The sequence below is a fragment of the Camponotus floridanus genome, unplaced genomic scaffold (genome assembly GCF_003227725.1).
Source record: "Camponotus floridanus strain SB8 unplaced genomic scaffold, Cflo_v7.5 scaffold206, whole genome shotgun sequence".
NCBI lineage: Eukaryota > Metazoa > Arthropoda > Insecta > Hymenoptera > Formicidae > Camponotus > Camponotus floridanus.
In genome coordinates this window covers 232,502-248,381 of record NW_020229333.1, presented here as the reverse complement: position 1 = coordinate 248,381, position 15,880 = coordinate 232,502, and positions in this window count along the sequence as shown.

The following is a 15,880-nucleotide window of genomic DNA, read 5'->3' as shown; positions in this document are numbered from 1 at the left end:
ACGTCTTGTTATTAGCAGATATTTTCGAAAACTTTCGCGATAGTTGCATCAAAAGTTACGGACTCGACCCCGCGTATTACTATACTCTCCCCGGATACACGTGGGACGCTATGTTAAAGCATACAAAGATTACGTTCGAGTTGCTTACAGATATCGACATGGTCATGTTTATAGAACGCGGTATATGCGGTGGCCTGAGCCAATGTTCCAACAGATACGCGCACTAATAACAAGTACATGCGACAATCGTACGATCCATCGAAACCATCGTCGTACTTGATGTATTTTGACGTTAATAATTTATACGGATGGGCAATGTGTCAGCCGTTGCCTTACACCGATTTTCGGGTCGACGACGCGTTTTGACGCATCATCTATAGCGTTAGATTCGCCCACGGGGTATATCCTCGAAGTCGATCTCGAGTATCCGCAACATCTTCACGATACGCACACTGACTTACCGTTTTGTCCGACACGCGACAAGCCGCCCGGTAAGCGGGAATGCAAACTGCTTGCAACGTTGTACGATAAGAAGCGTTACGTGATACACTACCGTAACCTACAGCAGTGTACGCGTCACGGCCTTCGTGTGACAAAAATACATAGAATTTTACAGTTTTCTCAATCTCCGTGGCTTCGAAATTATATAGAATTAAATACACATTTCATAACACTCGCGAAAAACGATTTCGAGAAAAATTTATATAAATTAATGAACAACGCGGTATTTGGCAAAACGATGGAAAATGTGCGTAATCGTGTCGATGTAAAATTCTTAACAAAATGAGACGGTCGGTACGCCGCGGAAGCGATGATCGCGAAACTAAATTTCCATAGCAGAAGCGTTTTTTCGGAAAATCTGATTGCGATAGAATTGCGTAAATTCGAAGTGAAATTTTACAAACCGATTTACGTGGATACTCCGATTTATGTGCATACTCGACATACCCAAGACGTGTCTGTACGAATTTCATCACGAGTACATATTTCCTCTGTATCGCAACAAATGTAAGATTATGTACACCGACACAGACAGTCTCATATATCACATCGAGTGCGCGGATGTCTATGAGAACATAAAGCTCGATATTGCCAGATTTGACACGAGCGATTATGCGATGGACAATGCGTACGATATACTGCTTGTAAATAAAAAAGTGCCGGGTCTGATGAAGGATGAAAATAACGGCGCGATAATGACCGAATTCATCGGGCTCAGGGCAAAGATGTACGAGTTACGAGTGGACGGAAAGAAAAACACGAAGAAAGTTAAACGGTGTCAAAAGTAATGTCGTAGCGCGTAATATAACTTTCGAAGATTACACGCGGTGTTTAAACGAAGAGATCGAAATGACGCGCCAGCAGTCGTATATACGATTTAAACTGCACCAAGTGTATACCGTCCGCGAAACGAAAATTGCTTTGAGTCCGTACGACGATAAGCGGTATATCGTACCCGAAACCACAGATACATTACCGTGGGGACATTATAGGATACCATTGTAATATGTAAAATAATAATGTAAAATATAAAATGTAAAATATAAAATGTAAAATATAAAATGTAAAATATAAAATATAAAATGTATTTTACTGTTAAAAGAATAACATAATATATAATAGAATGATAATATAATAGTATGATAATATGTACATGTGATAATATAATATGTATATGTGATAATATAATTAATATGTGATAATATAATGGTATGATAATATGTATATGTAATAATATGTATATGTGATAAAATAATTAATATAATTACGGTGATACAATAATATAATTAATATAAGTACGGCAATAATATAATTGCATGTTCTAACATATTATCGCGCTCCTCGTCCATGTTTTCACTAGAGGTAGGTAATATAAAATCTAGCTCATTCGTCATCAAGTCAAAATGAAACATGCCTAAATGGTATTATATGCTTTGGTCAATACGTTATATACACGTTTGTATGTTCGAAAACATTGTTTGCAATCGGTGATGGGTTGCACTTCCGTTAGTATTCCTTCACATTCCGGTCTTTGACAGCGTTCGATGGTATAAGGTCCTTGCTAAATTCGTATCGACTGTATGGTTTTGCAATCTCGCGATGAAAAATCCATGAATTTGGCGCAATCCGCGCAATATTTTAATAACGGATACGGTGACTCGTTCATAATACGCCCCGTGGTCTTCACGCACCTTATTATCCGCAAGCCATGCAGAAATAGATTGGGCTGAAGTTGCCGGTATATCAGGATGCACATGCTAGTGTGAAAAAAAAAGCGAAAATAATCTAATTATCCATTGTATTATAATATTTCTTATTACTTATTTTCTTTATCTTTATTTCTTACCTTCTTATCTTTATTTCTTACCTTCCTTCTTTTTCTTATAATATATATATTTAACGTTATATATCTTCTGTTCACTATCACTCGACGTTCACTTGATTCTTTTCACTGGCCAATTCGATACTGACAGTTGCTTTATTTCTTAAATGCTCGCTGCCTTCATCTCTACCATAGACCCTATCTATTGTTTTTATTCCAATGGGATACTTGAAACTCCCATATGTTTATTCTAAGTATCATTCATCGCTCTCCCGCTATCCATCTCTTTCTTTCTCTTACAATATTTTACAATTGCGCGTGTGTGATACAATGTATTATACTATTAAAAGAAATATTAATAAAGATTTTTTTTGTCTTTTTTATATTTCGTATATTTTTTTTATGTAACGCATATCTTACATACTTATATTAAGAATATAAATACATATAGTATTTTATATATTTTCATTTCTTGAAAATGAAAAATAAACACTGTATGATTAATTAAATCACATTGTCCTTATGTATCCAAGAGTTGTGCGAATTGTCAAATCCCAGCCATTTCACGTAAACCTCGTCACCCCTCCTGCGCAGTACTTTCTCCATGAGATATACGTCAGGATAATTCGCGCGATGCAACTCGTGCTCGTAGAACGCTCCGCGATAGGTTTTTTGCGATAATCCTCAAGTAGAAAACTTACGGGATTAGTATGCTGCACTTTTACAATTTTAAACACCTCGGTTGTCCAATTTGGCGTCTAACCCTTCTCGAAAACTGTCTTGTACTTGCTAACGCATACCGAGTCACCTACTTTGAATTTCGCCGGACCCGTGATATTTACACGGTTGTATACAGTAGCCAAGAGTCTTTCGGCGATCGCGGGGGTAACGTCGACGGGTCGCATACCGATCATTCGATGCTTGCGCGCGTTGTAATCCGATACGAGTCTCGGCAACGCATTGGCCCACTTGTAAGATCCGTTCAGCGTAAACATCTTCTACATGTCGTTTTTCAGCGTGCGATTGAATCGCTCGACGATCGATGCCTTCAATACCGAATACGTAGAATAATGATTGATGATGTGTTTTCGCATGAGCCGTTGCACGTCGGCGTTATAAAATTCCTTCCCCATGTCGGTCTGTATGTTTTTCGGACACCTCTTGCTATCTCGAATTATCTCGGCGATAGCGTCAGCTGTCTTGCTTCCGCCTTTACTCTTGAGCGGTACGGCCCACGCGTGCTTGCTCAACGAATCGATGATTGTATGTAGTTGTAACCTCTGTTGAAACGAGAGTACGGACGCATCTCGACGATGTCGGCTTGCCATAGGTCATCGTATTCTCGCACTATGACGTGTCTTCGAGGGAAATTTTTTCTCGCCGGTGCGTGCAGTTCGTTCACCAACTGCCGTTTCTCTAAACTATGTTGTTTCTTCGTTTCCTCGGTTATTCTTGATCGTTGACTCATCGTTGTTTCGATTCGTCGATCGAATGATACGTGTATCACCGTGCGTTTTATTATTCGTTGTCACTCTTTAGCCGTTGCTGACCCGTTTAATTGTCCGTTTTATAGCCGTTCACTGCCGTTCGATTGCCGTTTATAGCTGTTCCTTAGCCGTTCACTGCCGTTCGCTAGCTGTTCACTGCCGTTTTTGAGCCATTGGCGTGATTGACCCTGTTGATAGTCGTTTTTAAGTAGTCCGTAGCCTCGTTCACAGTCGTTTCTGATCCGTTCGTAGCCTCGTTGAGAATCGTTTTTGACTCGTTCGTAGCCGTTCCGGACTTGTATGCCGCCTCGTATGTAGCCGTTCCTGACGTTTTCATAGCCGTGTTCGCAGCCGTCCTTGAGATGCTCGTAGCCTCATTCGCAGCTGTTCTTGAATTGTTCGTAGCCTCGTTCGAGACCGTTTCCTCTTCGATCACTGCCACTCATTATAGCTCGATAACCGTTGGATAATCGTTCGTAGCCGTTCGATAAACCTTTCTAGATGTTTAATAATTGTACAATAGCCGCTCCTAAACCGTTCACTACAACACATTACAGGTTGATAGCCGTTTCTGAAGTAGTGTTAATCGTACGACGAAACTCGTTTATCGCAGTCTGCAAAGCTCGCACGTCCTTTTCGAACGCAGTCAGCTTCTCGTCTGATCCTTTCTGTCGATTCTTCAACGTTCTAACGCATTCTTCCACGTACAGTTTGTTGACTGCATCGGTATCAGTCTCAGGTTGCGCTACACGGCGAATCTTGTGCCATAGTCCGTAGCGACGCGACACAGAGCGTTTTGACGCAAGTAACTCGTCACCAATTTACCCCAATGATCGCTCGTGCTGATTTCTTCGTTTCTCCGTTCGAATAATCCAAATTTGTTGATAGGCATTGTTTTTCGATGCTAGTGACGTCGATCGACTGATTAGTTTCGTCGAGATACCGTTTAATTTATAATAAGGCCGGCTTCACGAAGTTCCTCTATAATCGACAGGATCTCGTCGTCGTGGGCGTTGTGGCCAGCTCGACGCAAAGCATCGAGCAATCATAGGCGATCCACTAGTTCGTTGGAATCGTCCCAGCACGTAATCGATCTTATTATCGGTTAGCGTCATCGCGCGAGACGTGAATACTCCCGTTCCCGTTTTTTTTCTTTTTCGATTCGATCGACATCAATGGCGCGATTATTTGTTTATACTTGTATCCCTTGTTGCTCTTTAATTGATCTTGCGCATCATATTGACGTTTATGCGCACTCGTCGCCATCAATATGCTCATATTTTTGCCCATCGTCCTCAGTGTATACGACGTCATCGGGAATTCTCTTAAAGATCAACTTCTATCCTATAATCGTATAATCCTAGTGTACCAATGTATCTTACATTGTCTATGATTATAGAGTCATCTTTTTCAATGTCGAATCGTTTGTTACCGAGACGCATTCCATTCTCGTCGAAATAGACGCCGTACACGTGATCGATCGCGTTTTTTTTTTCGTCGCCGCTAAGAAGAGCGCCCATGTACTTTTGTCCCAGTGGTCCCAAGTGCTCTCGTAATACCTCTTGACCTTCCGACGTTAGTAATATGTTTCGAACGGATGTTTCAAGCGGGTTGCCCGTGGTTTCGAAAACATCTTCGATTGCGAGTGATTCGGGTATCGCGGATTGCGCGATTCTCGGTGTCGCGAACGGTGTAGAGGTTATCGGGGGTACATCCGATAAAGCATCCGATAGATCGGATATACGCGGCATCGATAAACGCTTCGCCTTCGATCGTTTCCTCTTTTTCGGTGTCGCATCTTCCTCCTCCTCCTCCTCCTCCTCCTTGTATAGCTTGATGGGTAACGTTTGGTATTCACGTGATCGTTGTACACGTGTTTCAAATTTGTACCGTCCTGTTTAAACAAGATCAGCAGGTTCGCGTTGTCGCGTATAAGATGTTTTGGTATTCTCGCGTACGTCTGACAAAGATACAAGCAGTCGACGTTCGAGTGACGACCCGTTGAGAAGTACTCTCTTATCGTATCTTCCTTATCAACACGCCACGTCATCGAAGACAAAAATCGAGTTTGGACGAGCCTTGCTCGGTGGAATGACGTCACTGTTATTCGAGAACGTAAAGTAACCGATTCCGTCGATCGGCGTCAATAAATTTTCCAGATATCGATATTTCGGCTGTTGCAGCAACTTCGAGTACACGTACACGTTCTCGAAACATACACCGTGTGGACTTTCCAGTAGACTTATCAGAACGTTGGTTTTACCACAATTCGAGGGACCGCAAACGATTGCGCGTATAGTAGTCGGTAGCATCGTACCGTGTCTGTGCATCTCCGCATTGTCCCCCATCGATCGTAATCTGTCGTCGCAATTCGTCACGCGTATTGTCAAAGGCTGTCGTACGAACCGCATGTTTTCTGTTTCGAACTAATTTTGCGAATGATCGCGAGGGGGAGACCTATTTATAGAGGTGTCTCGACTCGAAACCGCTCAGTATCAAAAATGTTTCTCCTTCTGTCGGACGAGAGAGACATTCTCGGGCTTACCGCCAAACAACTGCAGTATATCCCGAAGGTTCTTTTACTGTAAAATTTCGGTGATTACGTGGAACGATTGTGGAACAAGCTTTCAGAATATATAAAGGCTGATCCGGAGGTTCGACAATATCGTTCGTGCATGCGACATTACAACCAGCCGTGGCAGCGAACGCACATCGACAGTCCGCCTCCGTTGATAAAAGATTGCGACGTATGTCAGCGAGAATCGTAAGAGGCAGCGGTCTCTTAAATCGTGCGACAAACGCGCTTCCGATCGAATTCCATATTCCCGGCTATCAGTTTTGCGCTCCAGGCACGCGGTTGCAGAAGCGATTAGCCAGAGGCGATCGAGGTATAAATTTATTGGACGTGGCGTGTCGCGAACACGATATAGCGTACTCGAACGAATCGAACATGCCGATTAACATTATCAACGTTAATATTATCCGCGTAGAATGTAACGTGACCGCGGGCACATACAACAACGAAAAACTCGTTCATACGATACACGAATTTTCCGAGGGTACCGAGGGTACCGCCGGGATATAAGATATCGGAAACGCCGGCGCAGATCATTTACCTACCTGCCTTACCTAGCATTACGGATTTAACGTTACGCGTTGTCGACCAGAACGGACGATTGCTCGATTTTCGAGGAGAAGAGATCACCGTAAGATTGCACGTACGATGGCCGCGGCGATAACGTACGTATGCGACGTATGGCTCGTGTTGAATGGATCGAAAGACGTGAGAGATAACGCAATCTTTACGAAGTCAGCGACATCAACAACAACGTCGACGTTCGCTAATATCCAATCATCCGAGAAAAAAAAACTCAGCGCATCGAACATTGCGTTTTTGGAATCTTTGGGATTCGCGGTGCGAAACAGTTGAACGATGACCGACGTTCTCAACATCGGTGACGAACCTATTTTTGATGATCATATCGTCAAGATCGAGACTCACACGTACAACCCGTTCGCCAATACAACGTTCGGACACAATAACAAGATAAGAATACCCATACAACAACAGGATCTGTATACGCTGCCGCATGAGAATTTCCTATACATCGAGGGACAACTAACGAAAAACAGACTAGCATCCGAAGGAGAAAATGAATTGGCACTGGGAAATAATTGCGTCGCATTCATGTTCGATGAGATTCAATACGAACTCGCGTTGAGATTGATCGCAATAGAAACGTAGGAATAACTACTACGCTCAAAAACTATGTAACGGTATCATCCGATAGAAACGTGATTATGAAAAATGCCGGCTGGGATGCATCAACTAACGCGAATGGACATTTCAATTTTTGCGCTCTACATGTTGCTGGGATTTTGCGAGGATTACAGATGCGTGGTGATTAATGCTCGTCACGAATTGATCTTGATACGATCGCGCAACGACGACAATTGTCTGTTTGAAAATTCGGCGCAGGAGCGCCGTGATCAACATATTCAAGATACAATGGCGAATGCCTCACGTGCTATTGAGCGAATCAAAAAGTTTTCGATGCTGCGTGCTCTGGAAAGCGGACATCTATCTCATATCTCAGCATGGCTTTTCGCTCGTGGGATCTGTACGAGTATCCGCTATTGCAGCTTACAACCAAGCATTCGTGGGCCATTAAGACCGCGACTCAGCTGGAGAAACCACGATACGTTGTCTTCGCTCTGCAGACAGGTCGGAAGAATGTCATGTCTAAGGATGTGAGTCAATTCGACAACTGCAAATTGATCAACGTGAAACTCTATCTGAATTCGGAATATTATCCGTACGACGATATGAATCCAGATTTCGATAAAAACAGATATTCCATTCTGTACGACACGTATATGCGATTTTGCAAGAATTATTACGGATACGAATATCTCGAGTCGAGTCTCTCCGTCGAGATATTTCTATTTTACGGTCCGTTCGTGATTATCGATTGTTCTCGACAAAACGAATCGGTCAAGAATGCAACCGTGGATGTGATATTGGAATTCGAGTGTAAGGAGAACGTGCCGGCGAATATACCACTGCGTACTGCCTCATCATACACGATCGCGTGATCCAGTACAATCCGTTGACCAACGTTGTACGCAAAATCACTTAAGTGTTTGCGACAACATCGACGCAAGCGAGAGGGGGAAATAGAGCATGATATAAATCAAAGTCTTGCGAGATGGTTTTAGAGTTTTGTCATTCCTCTCGACTGGCGTATCGAAGAGAGAGGGAGAGAGAGATCTCGTCATGTCCGTACCAACGTTTGTGGATCTGCAAGGATTTACCATCGGCAAACTATTCTTCGTGAAGGAAGGGGTAGTCTTGAGAAAGGGATATGTTCTATCGCATTACTTTTTCGCAAGTCCCGTACCGTGGAGCGTGCTTACAAAATCTGAGCGATGTCAAGTCTCATGATTGATTAGAAATCATCACGGATTACAATGGGAAGACGGAAACGTTCCGTATAGTTAGGCTAAGCGTGTGATTACAACAGCTGTTGTTGGTACGATACACGAAGAAGAAGAAGAAGAAGAAGAATCGTCTGTCGTGTACATTAAAGGACTTGAAAAGCGAAAATGGCTGGCCGATATACTAGACGATGCGGGGAACGGCTATATTATTGAAACCTTGAATGCGGATTACGAAGATATCGATGCTTTAAATAAATTAGATGATACGAATAGTATGCGATGTGGAAAACATGTTAAGAATTGCACATTACAAAATGTATTCAAAATATTTAACTGGTGGTCGCGACGCCAGAAAGAATTGCGAGAAAAATAAAATATGTAAACATTAATATGCGTTATCTCTTATTTCCCCATCCTAATCTTTTACTTGCGTTTCTAAGAATTCTTTTGTTCGAGCGCCGCCTTCCCCTTCTCCTAAATACGTTAGAAGCATTGATTCCCCCCCACCACTACATTATACTTTTGATAGATGAACGTCGGGTATAATCGATTAATTACTGTACGACCAGTGTCGCGTTAACTGCTCGTGGATTCACTTTTCATAACATCCCAGAAAAATGTACTACGTTGAAAGAAGCAGCAGCAGCGACATCGGAAGACACGTGAATAATTACGTGCCGAGTCGTGATAAAACTCCATCGTTTGAGAACAAATAGGACGAGTAAGTTTCGTTTAACATTTTTTCTATTTTTACAAATTGTATTATTAGTATTATTTAGTATTACTTAATTTTAATTTTTCTCGTAGCATTTCGTCGAAGCGTCGTGCGGTTCGCATACTAGGCAGACGATACGCATTGATAGCTACGGAATTCAAATTCCTCAAAATTGGTATCAACGTGGGTCCGCCGAGTTACGTGGAGATTGTCATAGGAGATCATCGGGGAAAGGAACTGATATTATCTCTCGAAACGTGGAAGGGACTTTGCGAGCAACGTCGCAATATTCTAAATCTCCTTCGGAATGACTCTCACGACATCTATAATTTTATAAGCGTTGGACCGCTAACAGTGCGAGTTCGTACGATTAACGATGCCAAACTCATAAGTCTCGAATCTTCGAACGTATGCATGATGATGGTCGAATCGACGTTACACCGTATGTTCGATCTCGATCAATGCATAGATGTAACTTTTGATCGATTAGATAAAATTATCCAAACAGTTGATGTCAAATTTACGCAATTCTCCGATATCGCGTCCACTATAACGGATCCTAAAGAAGTATTAAATGTAATACGCGCGAGTGACGCTTTTAACAAGCATCAACTCGTCGATTGCGAGCTGGCGGCTTTAGCTTTTAGTCCATATAATACGTAAGACAAAAAAAATATGTAAAAACATGAATAAAGAGTTTTAAGTTTACTATATCGTGGTGTACTTTCTTTGCGTTTGCCCATCCCAGCTTTCATGCATAGCTCCTTGCGAGAAAGTTATCATGAGAGAGCAAACGCTAGAAAAGAAAGAAGGAGAGAGAGATAAGGATACGTCGAATGAAAAAAATCTAGAATTATTTATATCGGAGGTGTACCGCGAAAGCACTGATATACGAGCGGCGGAAGCAAGGGTGCAAAGCAGCCGAACGGCGCTGATACGTTACAATTCTTCCGAGAAAAAAAACATGTAAGATGATTCTAAGGTGTTTATATTGTCAAGTATACCGGAGGATTCTTACTCCTCGGGTGACGGGTATATCAGGAAGAGATTAAGAATGTTTTAAGAAATTAAGAATGTTTAACGTATGTCCTTGTGCAATCGCTACACTAGTGACCCTTCGAAGCATAAAGAAAAACCATGGATCAATCGTCTCCGAGTTCTAATCGAGAGAAGAAGAAGAATATTAGGATTCTAAGAGTGATTCTCTATCGTTCGTATGGAACATAGTTGTTTCATATTTGACTGTAAAATTAAAAGACAATTTTATCAATACATATATGTGTGTGGACTATAGCATATAAAATAATATTACAACAATGGAGCTACAAACACGTATAGACGAATGGAGGCGTATAATCACCCTTTTCCGAGATGACAATAATAGTGCTATGGAAAAATCGAACACTAAACAGATGTCGATAACACAATATGTGCGCGATCGAGAATTAGGCATACGAGGTATGTGTAAGCAACGTTTCGTCAAACAAGCCGAGGTTACTATGTACCAGGATGGGTATACCGAATGGCCCGATCATGTACAACTGAAAATTTTTAGTGAAATTCGGAAGACACACTTCTCAATTGATGTAGACGATGATGATGATTGCTCTTATTTCGGTAGTAAACGTAAAATTACTCGAATCATAGACTCAGAAGATGGTTGGCAATACCAATGTATTAGACGTCATAATTGCGATCAAATATTTGAATGTGAGAACCACTTTTTTATATATAAAACTTGTTTATATATATAAAAATGTCGATTACAGTTGGGTAGATAGGTGTATCAATGACTGTGTGTGTACATACACGCCGTGTATAAATATACGTATCCTAACGGGTATAAACCAAACGTACATAGATTTAATAATCTGGAATGATTTTGATCATAATATTAAATATGATGATTTTAGAAAATGCATTGTTGGTAATCATCATAAATTATTATTATATATAACGCGGTATTGTACACAATGTCAATCTCGTAAATGTAAATGTCCGCCTGAAATTATATACAAAAAATATGCATGTGAAAAGAAAAAACAACAGGAAGAGAATGTACAGGTAATGGATAATTTTGCTAATATAATTACGAAATTAATTTAAAATATTCAAGTAATTATTTTTGGGTGATTTTTTTTTGTAGGAGAATGTTTCAGGAGAGATGAGAAATATGAATGGAAATCAGAATGGAGATCGAAATGGTGATCAAAATGAGGATCTAGAGAGAAATCATAATGACGATTTTTATGTAAATTTTGATGAGCTATTCGCATCCTATATAACAGATTAAATTTTATATTTTTCTTATTATTTTATACTTATTATTTTATACTTATTATTTTATTAGTTATACACACATTTTATTAAATTTTATATTTTAATTTAAAAAATATGTATTTATTTACGCGCCTTTCCTTGCGCTCCCATTCCTTCCGCTATCTCCCTCGCACGCATTCTCCTCGCGCCATCGCTCCCTCTCTCTCGCACGCGTTGTTCTCGCACGCGTTGCCTTTCAAAGAAATGCTGCTATTTATATTGTTTATAAACCGAACATGTTCGTACGCAACACTGTTTATCAACCGGGCATGTAATACAATATTGTGTATCATTGCGATAAAACATCTAACACGCGCTGCCTTCGAAATCCCCTTCGTCCCGCGTGACGTCATTCCCCGCGCGCCTCACCCCCCCTGAGAGGACCTGGATTAGAACTCTCCCTATTATCCTACTTAAACACAGAAAATGCTATTCAATTAATCGCGACGGCTAGCCCCATCTCGAAAATGGCAGAGGGGGTGGTCCGTTTTAAGAATTAACAAGGAAGGATCGAGAATACAAGGTGGCTGCAAATAAGACAAAAGATTAGAATAACAATGATGAATATATTTAACAAATAGATAAAGTTTAACGAGACAAATTCACGTGGATATTATAAGATGATTTACAATCGATTATAGCAAAATTTTCCGGCAGCGACGGGCTGGCGTTCACCGAGCGCGATCACCGCGGTATCACGTGTTCCGCAATAGGAAAAAAAAACAGCGTAAGAAAGTCTTGGAATGTTGCGCCGAACGAGACGTCACAGGGCCTCGCCCGCTACAAATTCTGCTTGAATTATTAATAATAAGTATCGCGATGATGCTTCTTATAATGACATCTGTTATAAACCAAAAAAATATTAATTAATGACGGTAGTTAAATTCGTCAAACGCAATCTTAATAGAATCGATTATTCACGTGTGTCGATCAAACAAATACAGAATTACGGTAATAACGGAAGAATAGAACGACTAGATAATTATACAAGATAGACGATCGAACATAGGCGCGAAAAGTTAACGGTAATATAATCTCAAAAGCGTAAACAATAAATTATAATAAAGGTCGAACGAGTCACGTCGCAGGGATACGCGAGTCAATGTCGCGACGCATTTGCCGTCTATCAAATATCGCGATCGCCTTCGTGTGTGAGTTCATTGTATCACAAGCTACTTTATACCAAAATTTTACAAGCACAATAATCGCAAAAGAAAAGACAATAAATTTTGACTGTCGGCGCTTAACCGGGAGAGAGGGCACTTAATATTATCGTAGCTCGAACAAAGCATATCTGCCGGCCGTCGTACTCTACTACGCAATTATCGAAACTCGGAGTAATCTCAAATAATGAAATTTCGACGGCAGCAATTCGGCGCTCTGTTCGGGCTAATTCTACCTGATTCTCTAACGATAAAATGGCCTGAGGAGGTCGACGCCCGTCTCACCGATGACTCCTTGAAGTCTTTGGCTCTCTCGGCATCCGCACGATAGATCGATTAATATGGGCCGTCATCCTCGTATAATGGTCCGCCGAACCGTGACGAGCGGAAGGCCCGTCGGAATCGTGCCGGCAATTAATACATAAGTAGGCCACTTGTGGCGCTTCCGCAACCCTCAGGATCGGCGCGGATTCTAATCACTCCTGCGGCCTTTAGGGCCGTATTTACGCCTGTCCCCTCCTTGTTGCTTCGTCCCGTTTTTCTCGGCTCTTTTTAAACTCAGCCTGGTGTGAAGATTTTTCCGGTAGCCGCTCGCCTTTACTTTATAGGTATCCTGTAGCACTTAACTCGGCCGAACTGGCCGAGCTCCGTTTCGGGGTTCCAATGGGTTCGTTTCTAATTGTCGGCCGGCTTTCCCCGTGATTATTCCTCGTTCCTTCCTTGTTAATTCTTAAAACGGACCGCCCCCTCTGCCATTTTCGAGACGGGGCTAGCCGAGCGTCCATCGCGATTAATTGAGTAGCATTTTCTGTGTTTATTATAGCGAGATATCGAATCACTTTTTTTGAAGTGGTGCGGATTACCGCACCTGGCGCCCAAAAACTTTTGAAGATAAATTTGAGGAGAAATCGCGCCGAAGGTATGCCGTGAGTCAATAACACCGGCCAGATCTCAATATCAGCCCTAATTAATAAAATCAACGGTCACAATATACAGGGTGTCCCATTATAAAACATCCACGCAAATTACACCGAAGATAAGGGTGATAGCAAAAAATGACCTTAACAAACGTTGTAGGATTAAAAGGGGTGATGGTGACCTTGACTTTGACCTCGCAGTTGATTTTCAAGGTCATTTGAAGGTCAGAGTAATTTTTTAAAATGGAAACCCCTATTTTTGACACCGGATTCGAAAAGAGCGGGAAATTTTACGTCAGAAATGATATTTTAAATTTTTTTGTGTGACCTTGAGAAGGTCAAATCAGGGTCAAATGTTGAAAAACTGCTTGCTGACTGTTTATTTAAATTTATAGGCGAAATAAACGTTATAAAGGTACCTTTAGCAGGTAGATCAAGCTCAAATGTGCCAACGACCGTGACCATTTTGACCCTGAGGTCAATTTTCAAGGTCATTTAAAGGTCAGAGAGATTTTTATAAATGGAAACCCTTATTTTTGACACCGGATTCGAAAAGAGCGGAAAATTTTACGTCAGAAAAAATATTTTAAAGTTTGTTGGTGTGACCTTGAATAGATCAATTCAAGGTTAAATATTCAACAAGCACTCAAAAGCTGTTGCTTACATGTGCTAACCTTACTTTAGCTTTAAAACCACCACGCAAATTACTCCGAAAATAAGGGTAATAGCAATACCGAATTCGAGTTATCATGCATTTATAACATAAAATCGTGTTTTTTTATTTATGCGAACCTGGACTCCCGGCGAGCCTATCCTGCTCCACACACACACACTCACACGTGAAACTTCACGCGTTTCAGTAGCTTTTAACACGTAAGGTATAGAAAAAACGTGTGCTCAAATGATTTATCAATTCGTAGCGACAATAATACTTGCTCGATTTTTTTAAAAAACTAGGATACAGTGCAGGATAATGCTAGAAATAACATTTAAAGAAACAAGGATTATTAGCAATGCCGTTTTTGAATTATCGAAGTTCAAAGCCTGAAATCTCTTATTCTTATTCTTGTCCTGACCATCCAATACCGTCCAATATTGACCGTCGCTTGATAGTATGTACATATAATAACATCTAATTTATTTTGTCGTATGTTGACAAATGTTCTCATACATTTGAAACTCTTTTTTGTGATCGTTATTATCGTTAAAAAAATGCCTGACTACACTGCTAATGAAATTATTGACATTCTTCTTATTTTAGGAGAATGTCGAAGAAACTATCGAGAGGCAGCAAGACTGTATCGTGCTCGATTCCCTCAAAAACAACATCCTAATCATACGGTAATACGTGACATTGAACTACGCGGTCGACAAGGAAATTTTGTTCAAAGAAAGAGGGCACTGAATGAACACGATTATGAAAATAATCCTCGCTTTATTGCTGTTCTAGCCATGGTACATTTAAATGTTCACGTCAATTTACGCGAAATCGAGTTAACAATGGGCATTCCAAGATCTACGGCCAGTAGATATTTACGACTTGCGCGTTATCATCCTTATCACATTTCTTTAAATCAAGCTTTAACTGAGGAAGATCATCGACGGAGAATAACATTTTGCCAATGGGCAACGCAACAAATTACTGATGATGAAAATTTCTTCAACGATGTTCTTTTTAGTGATGAGACTACATTTGAGAGTACTGGTATGTTGAATCGCCATAATTGCCACTATTGGTCTCCTGTTAATCCTCATTGGATGCAAGAAGTTGATCATCAGCATCGCTGAAGTGTAACAGTATGGTATGGCATTGTTAAAGGATATCTAATTGGACCTTATTTTTTTGAAGGTAACGTAACTCAACACACTTATTTACAGTTGCTCAGAGAGGAACTTCCACTTTTGCTAGAAAACGTTGATCTTCATACAAGAGCCAGGATGTGGCTACAACAAGATGGCGCTCCTCCACATTATGCCAGAATTGTCAGAGATTTTCTTAACGAAAGGTTCAACAA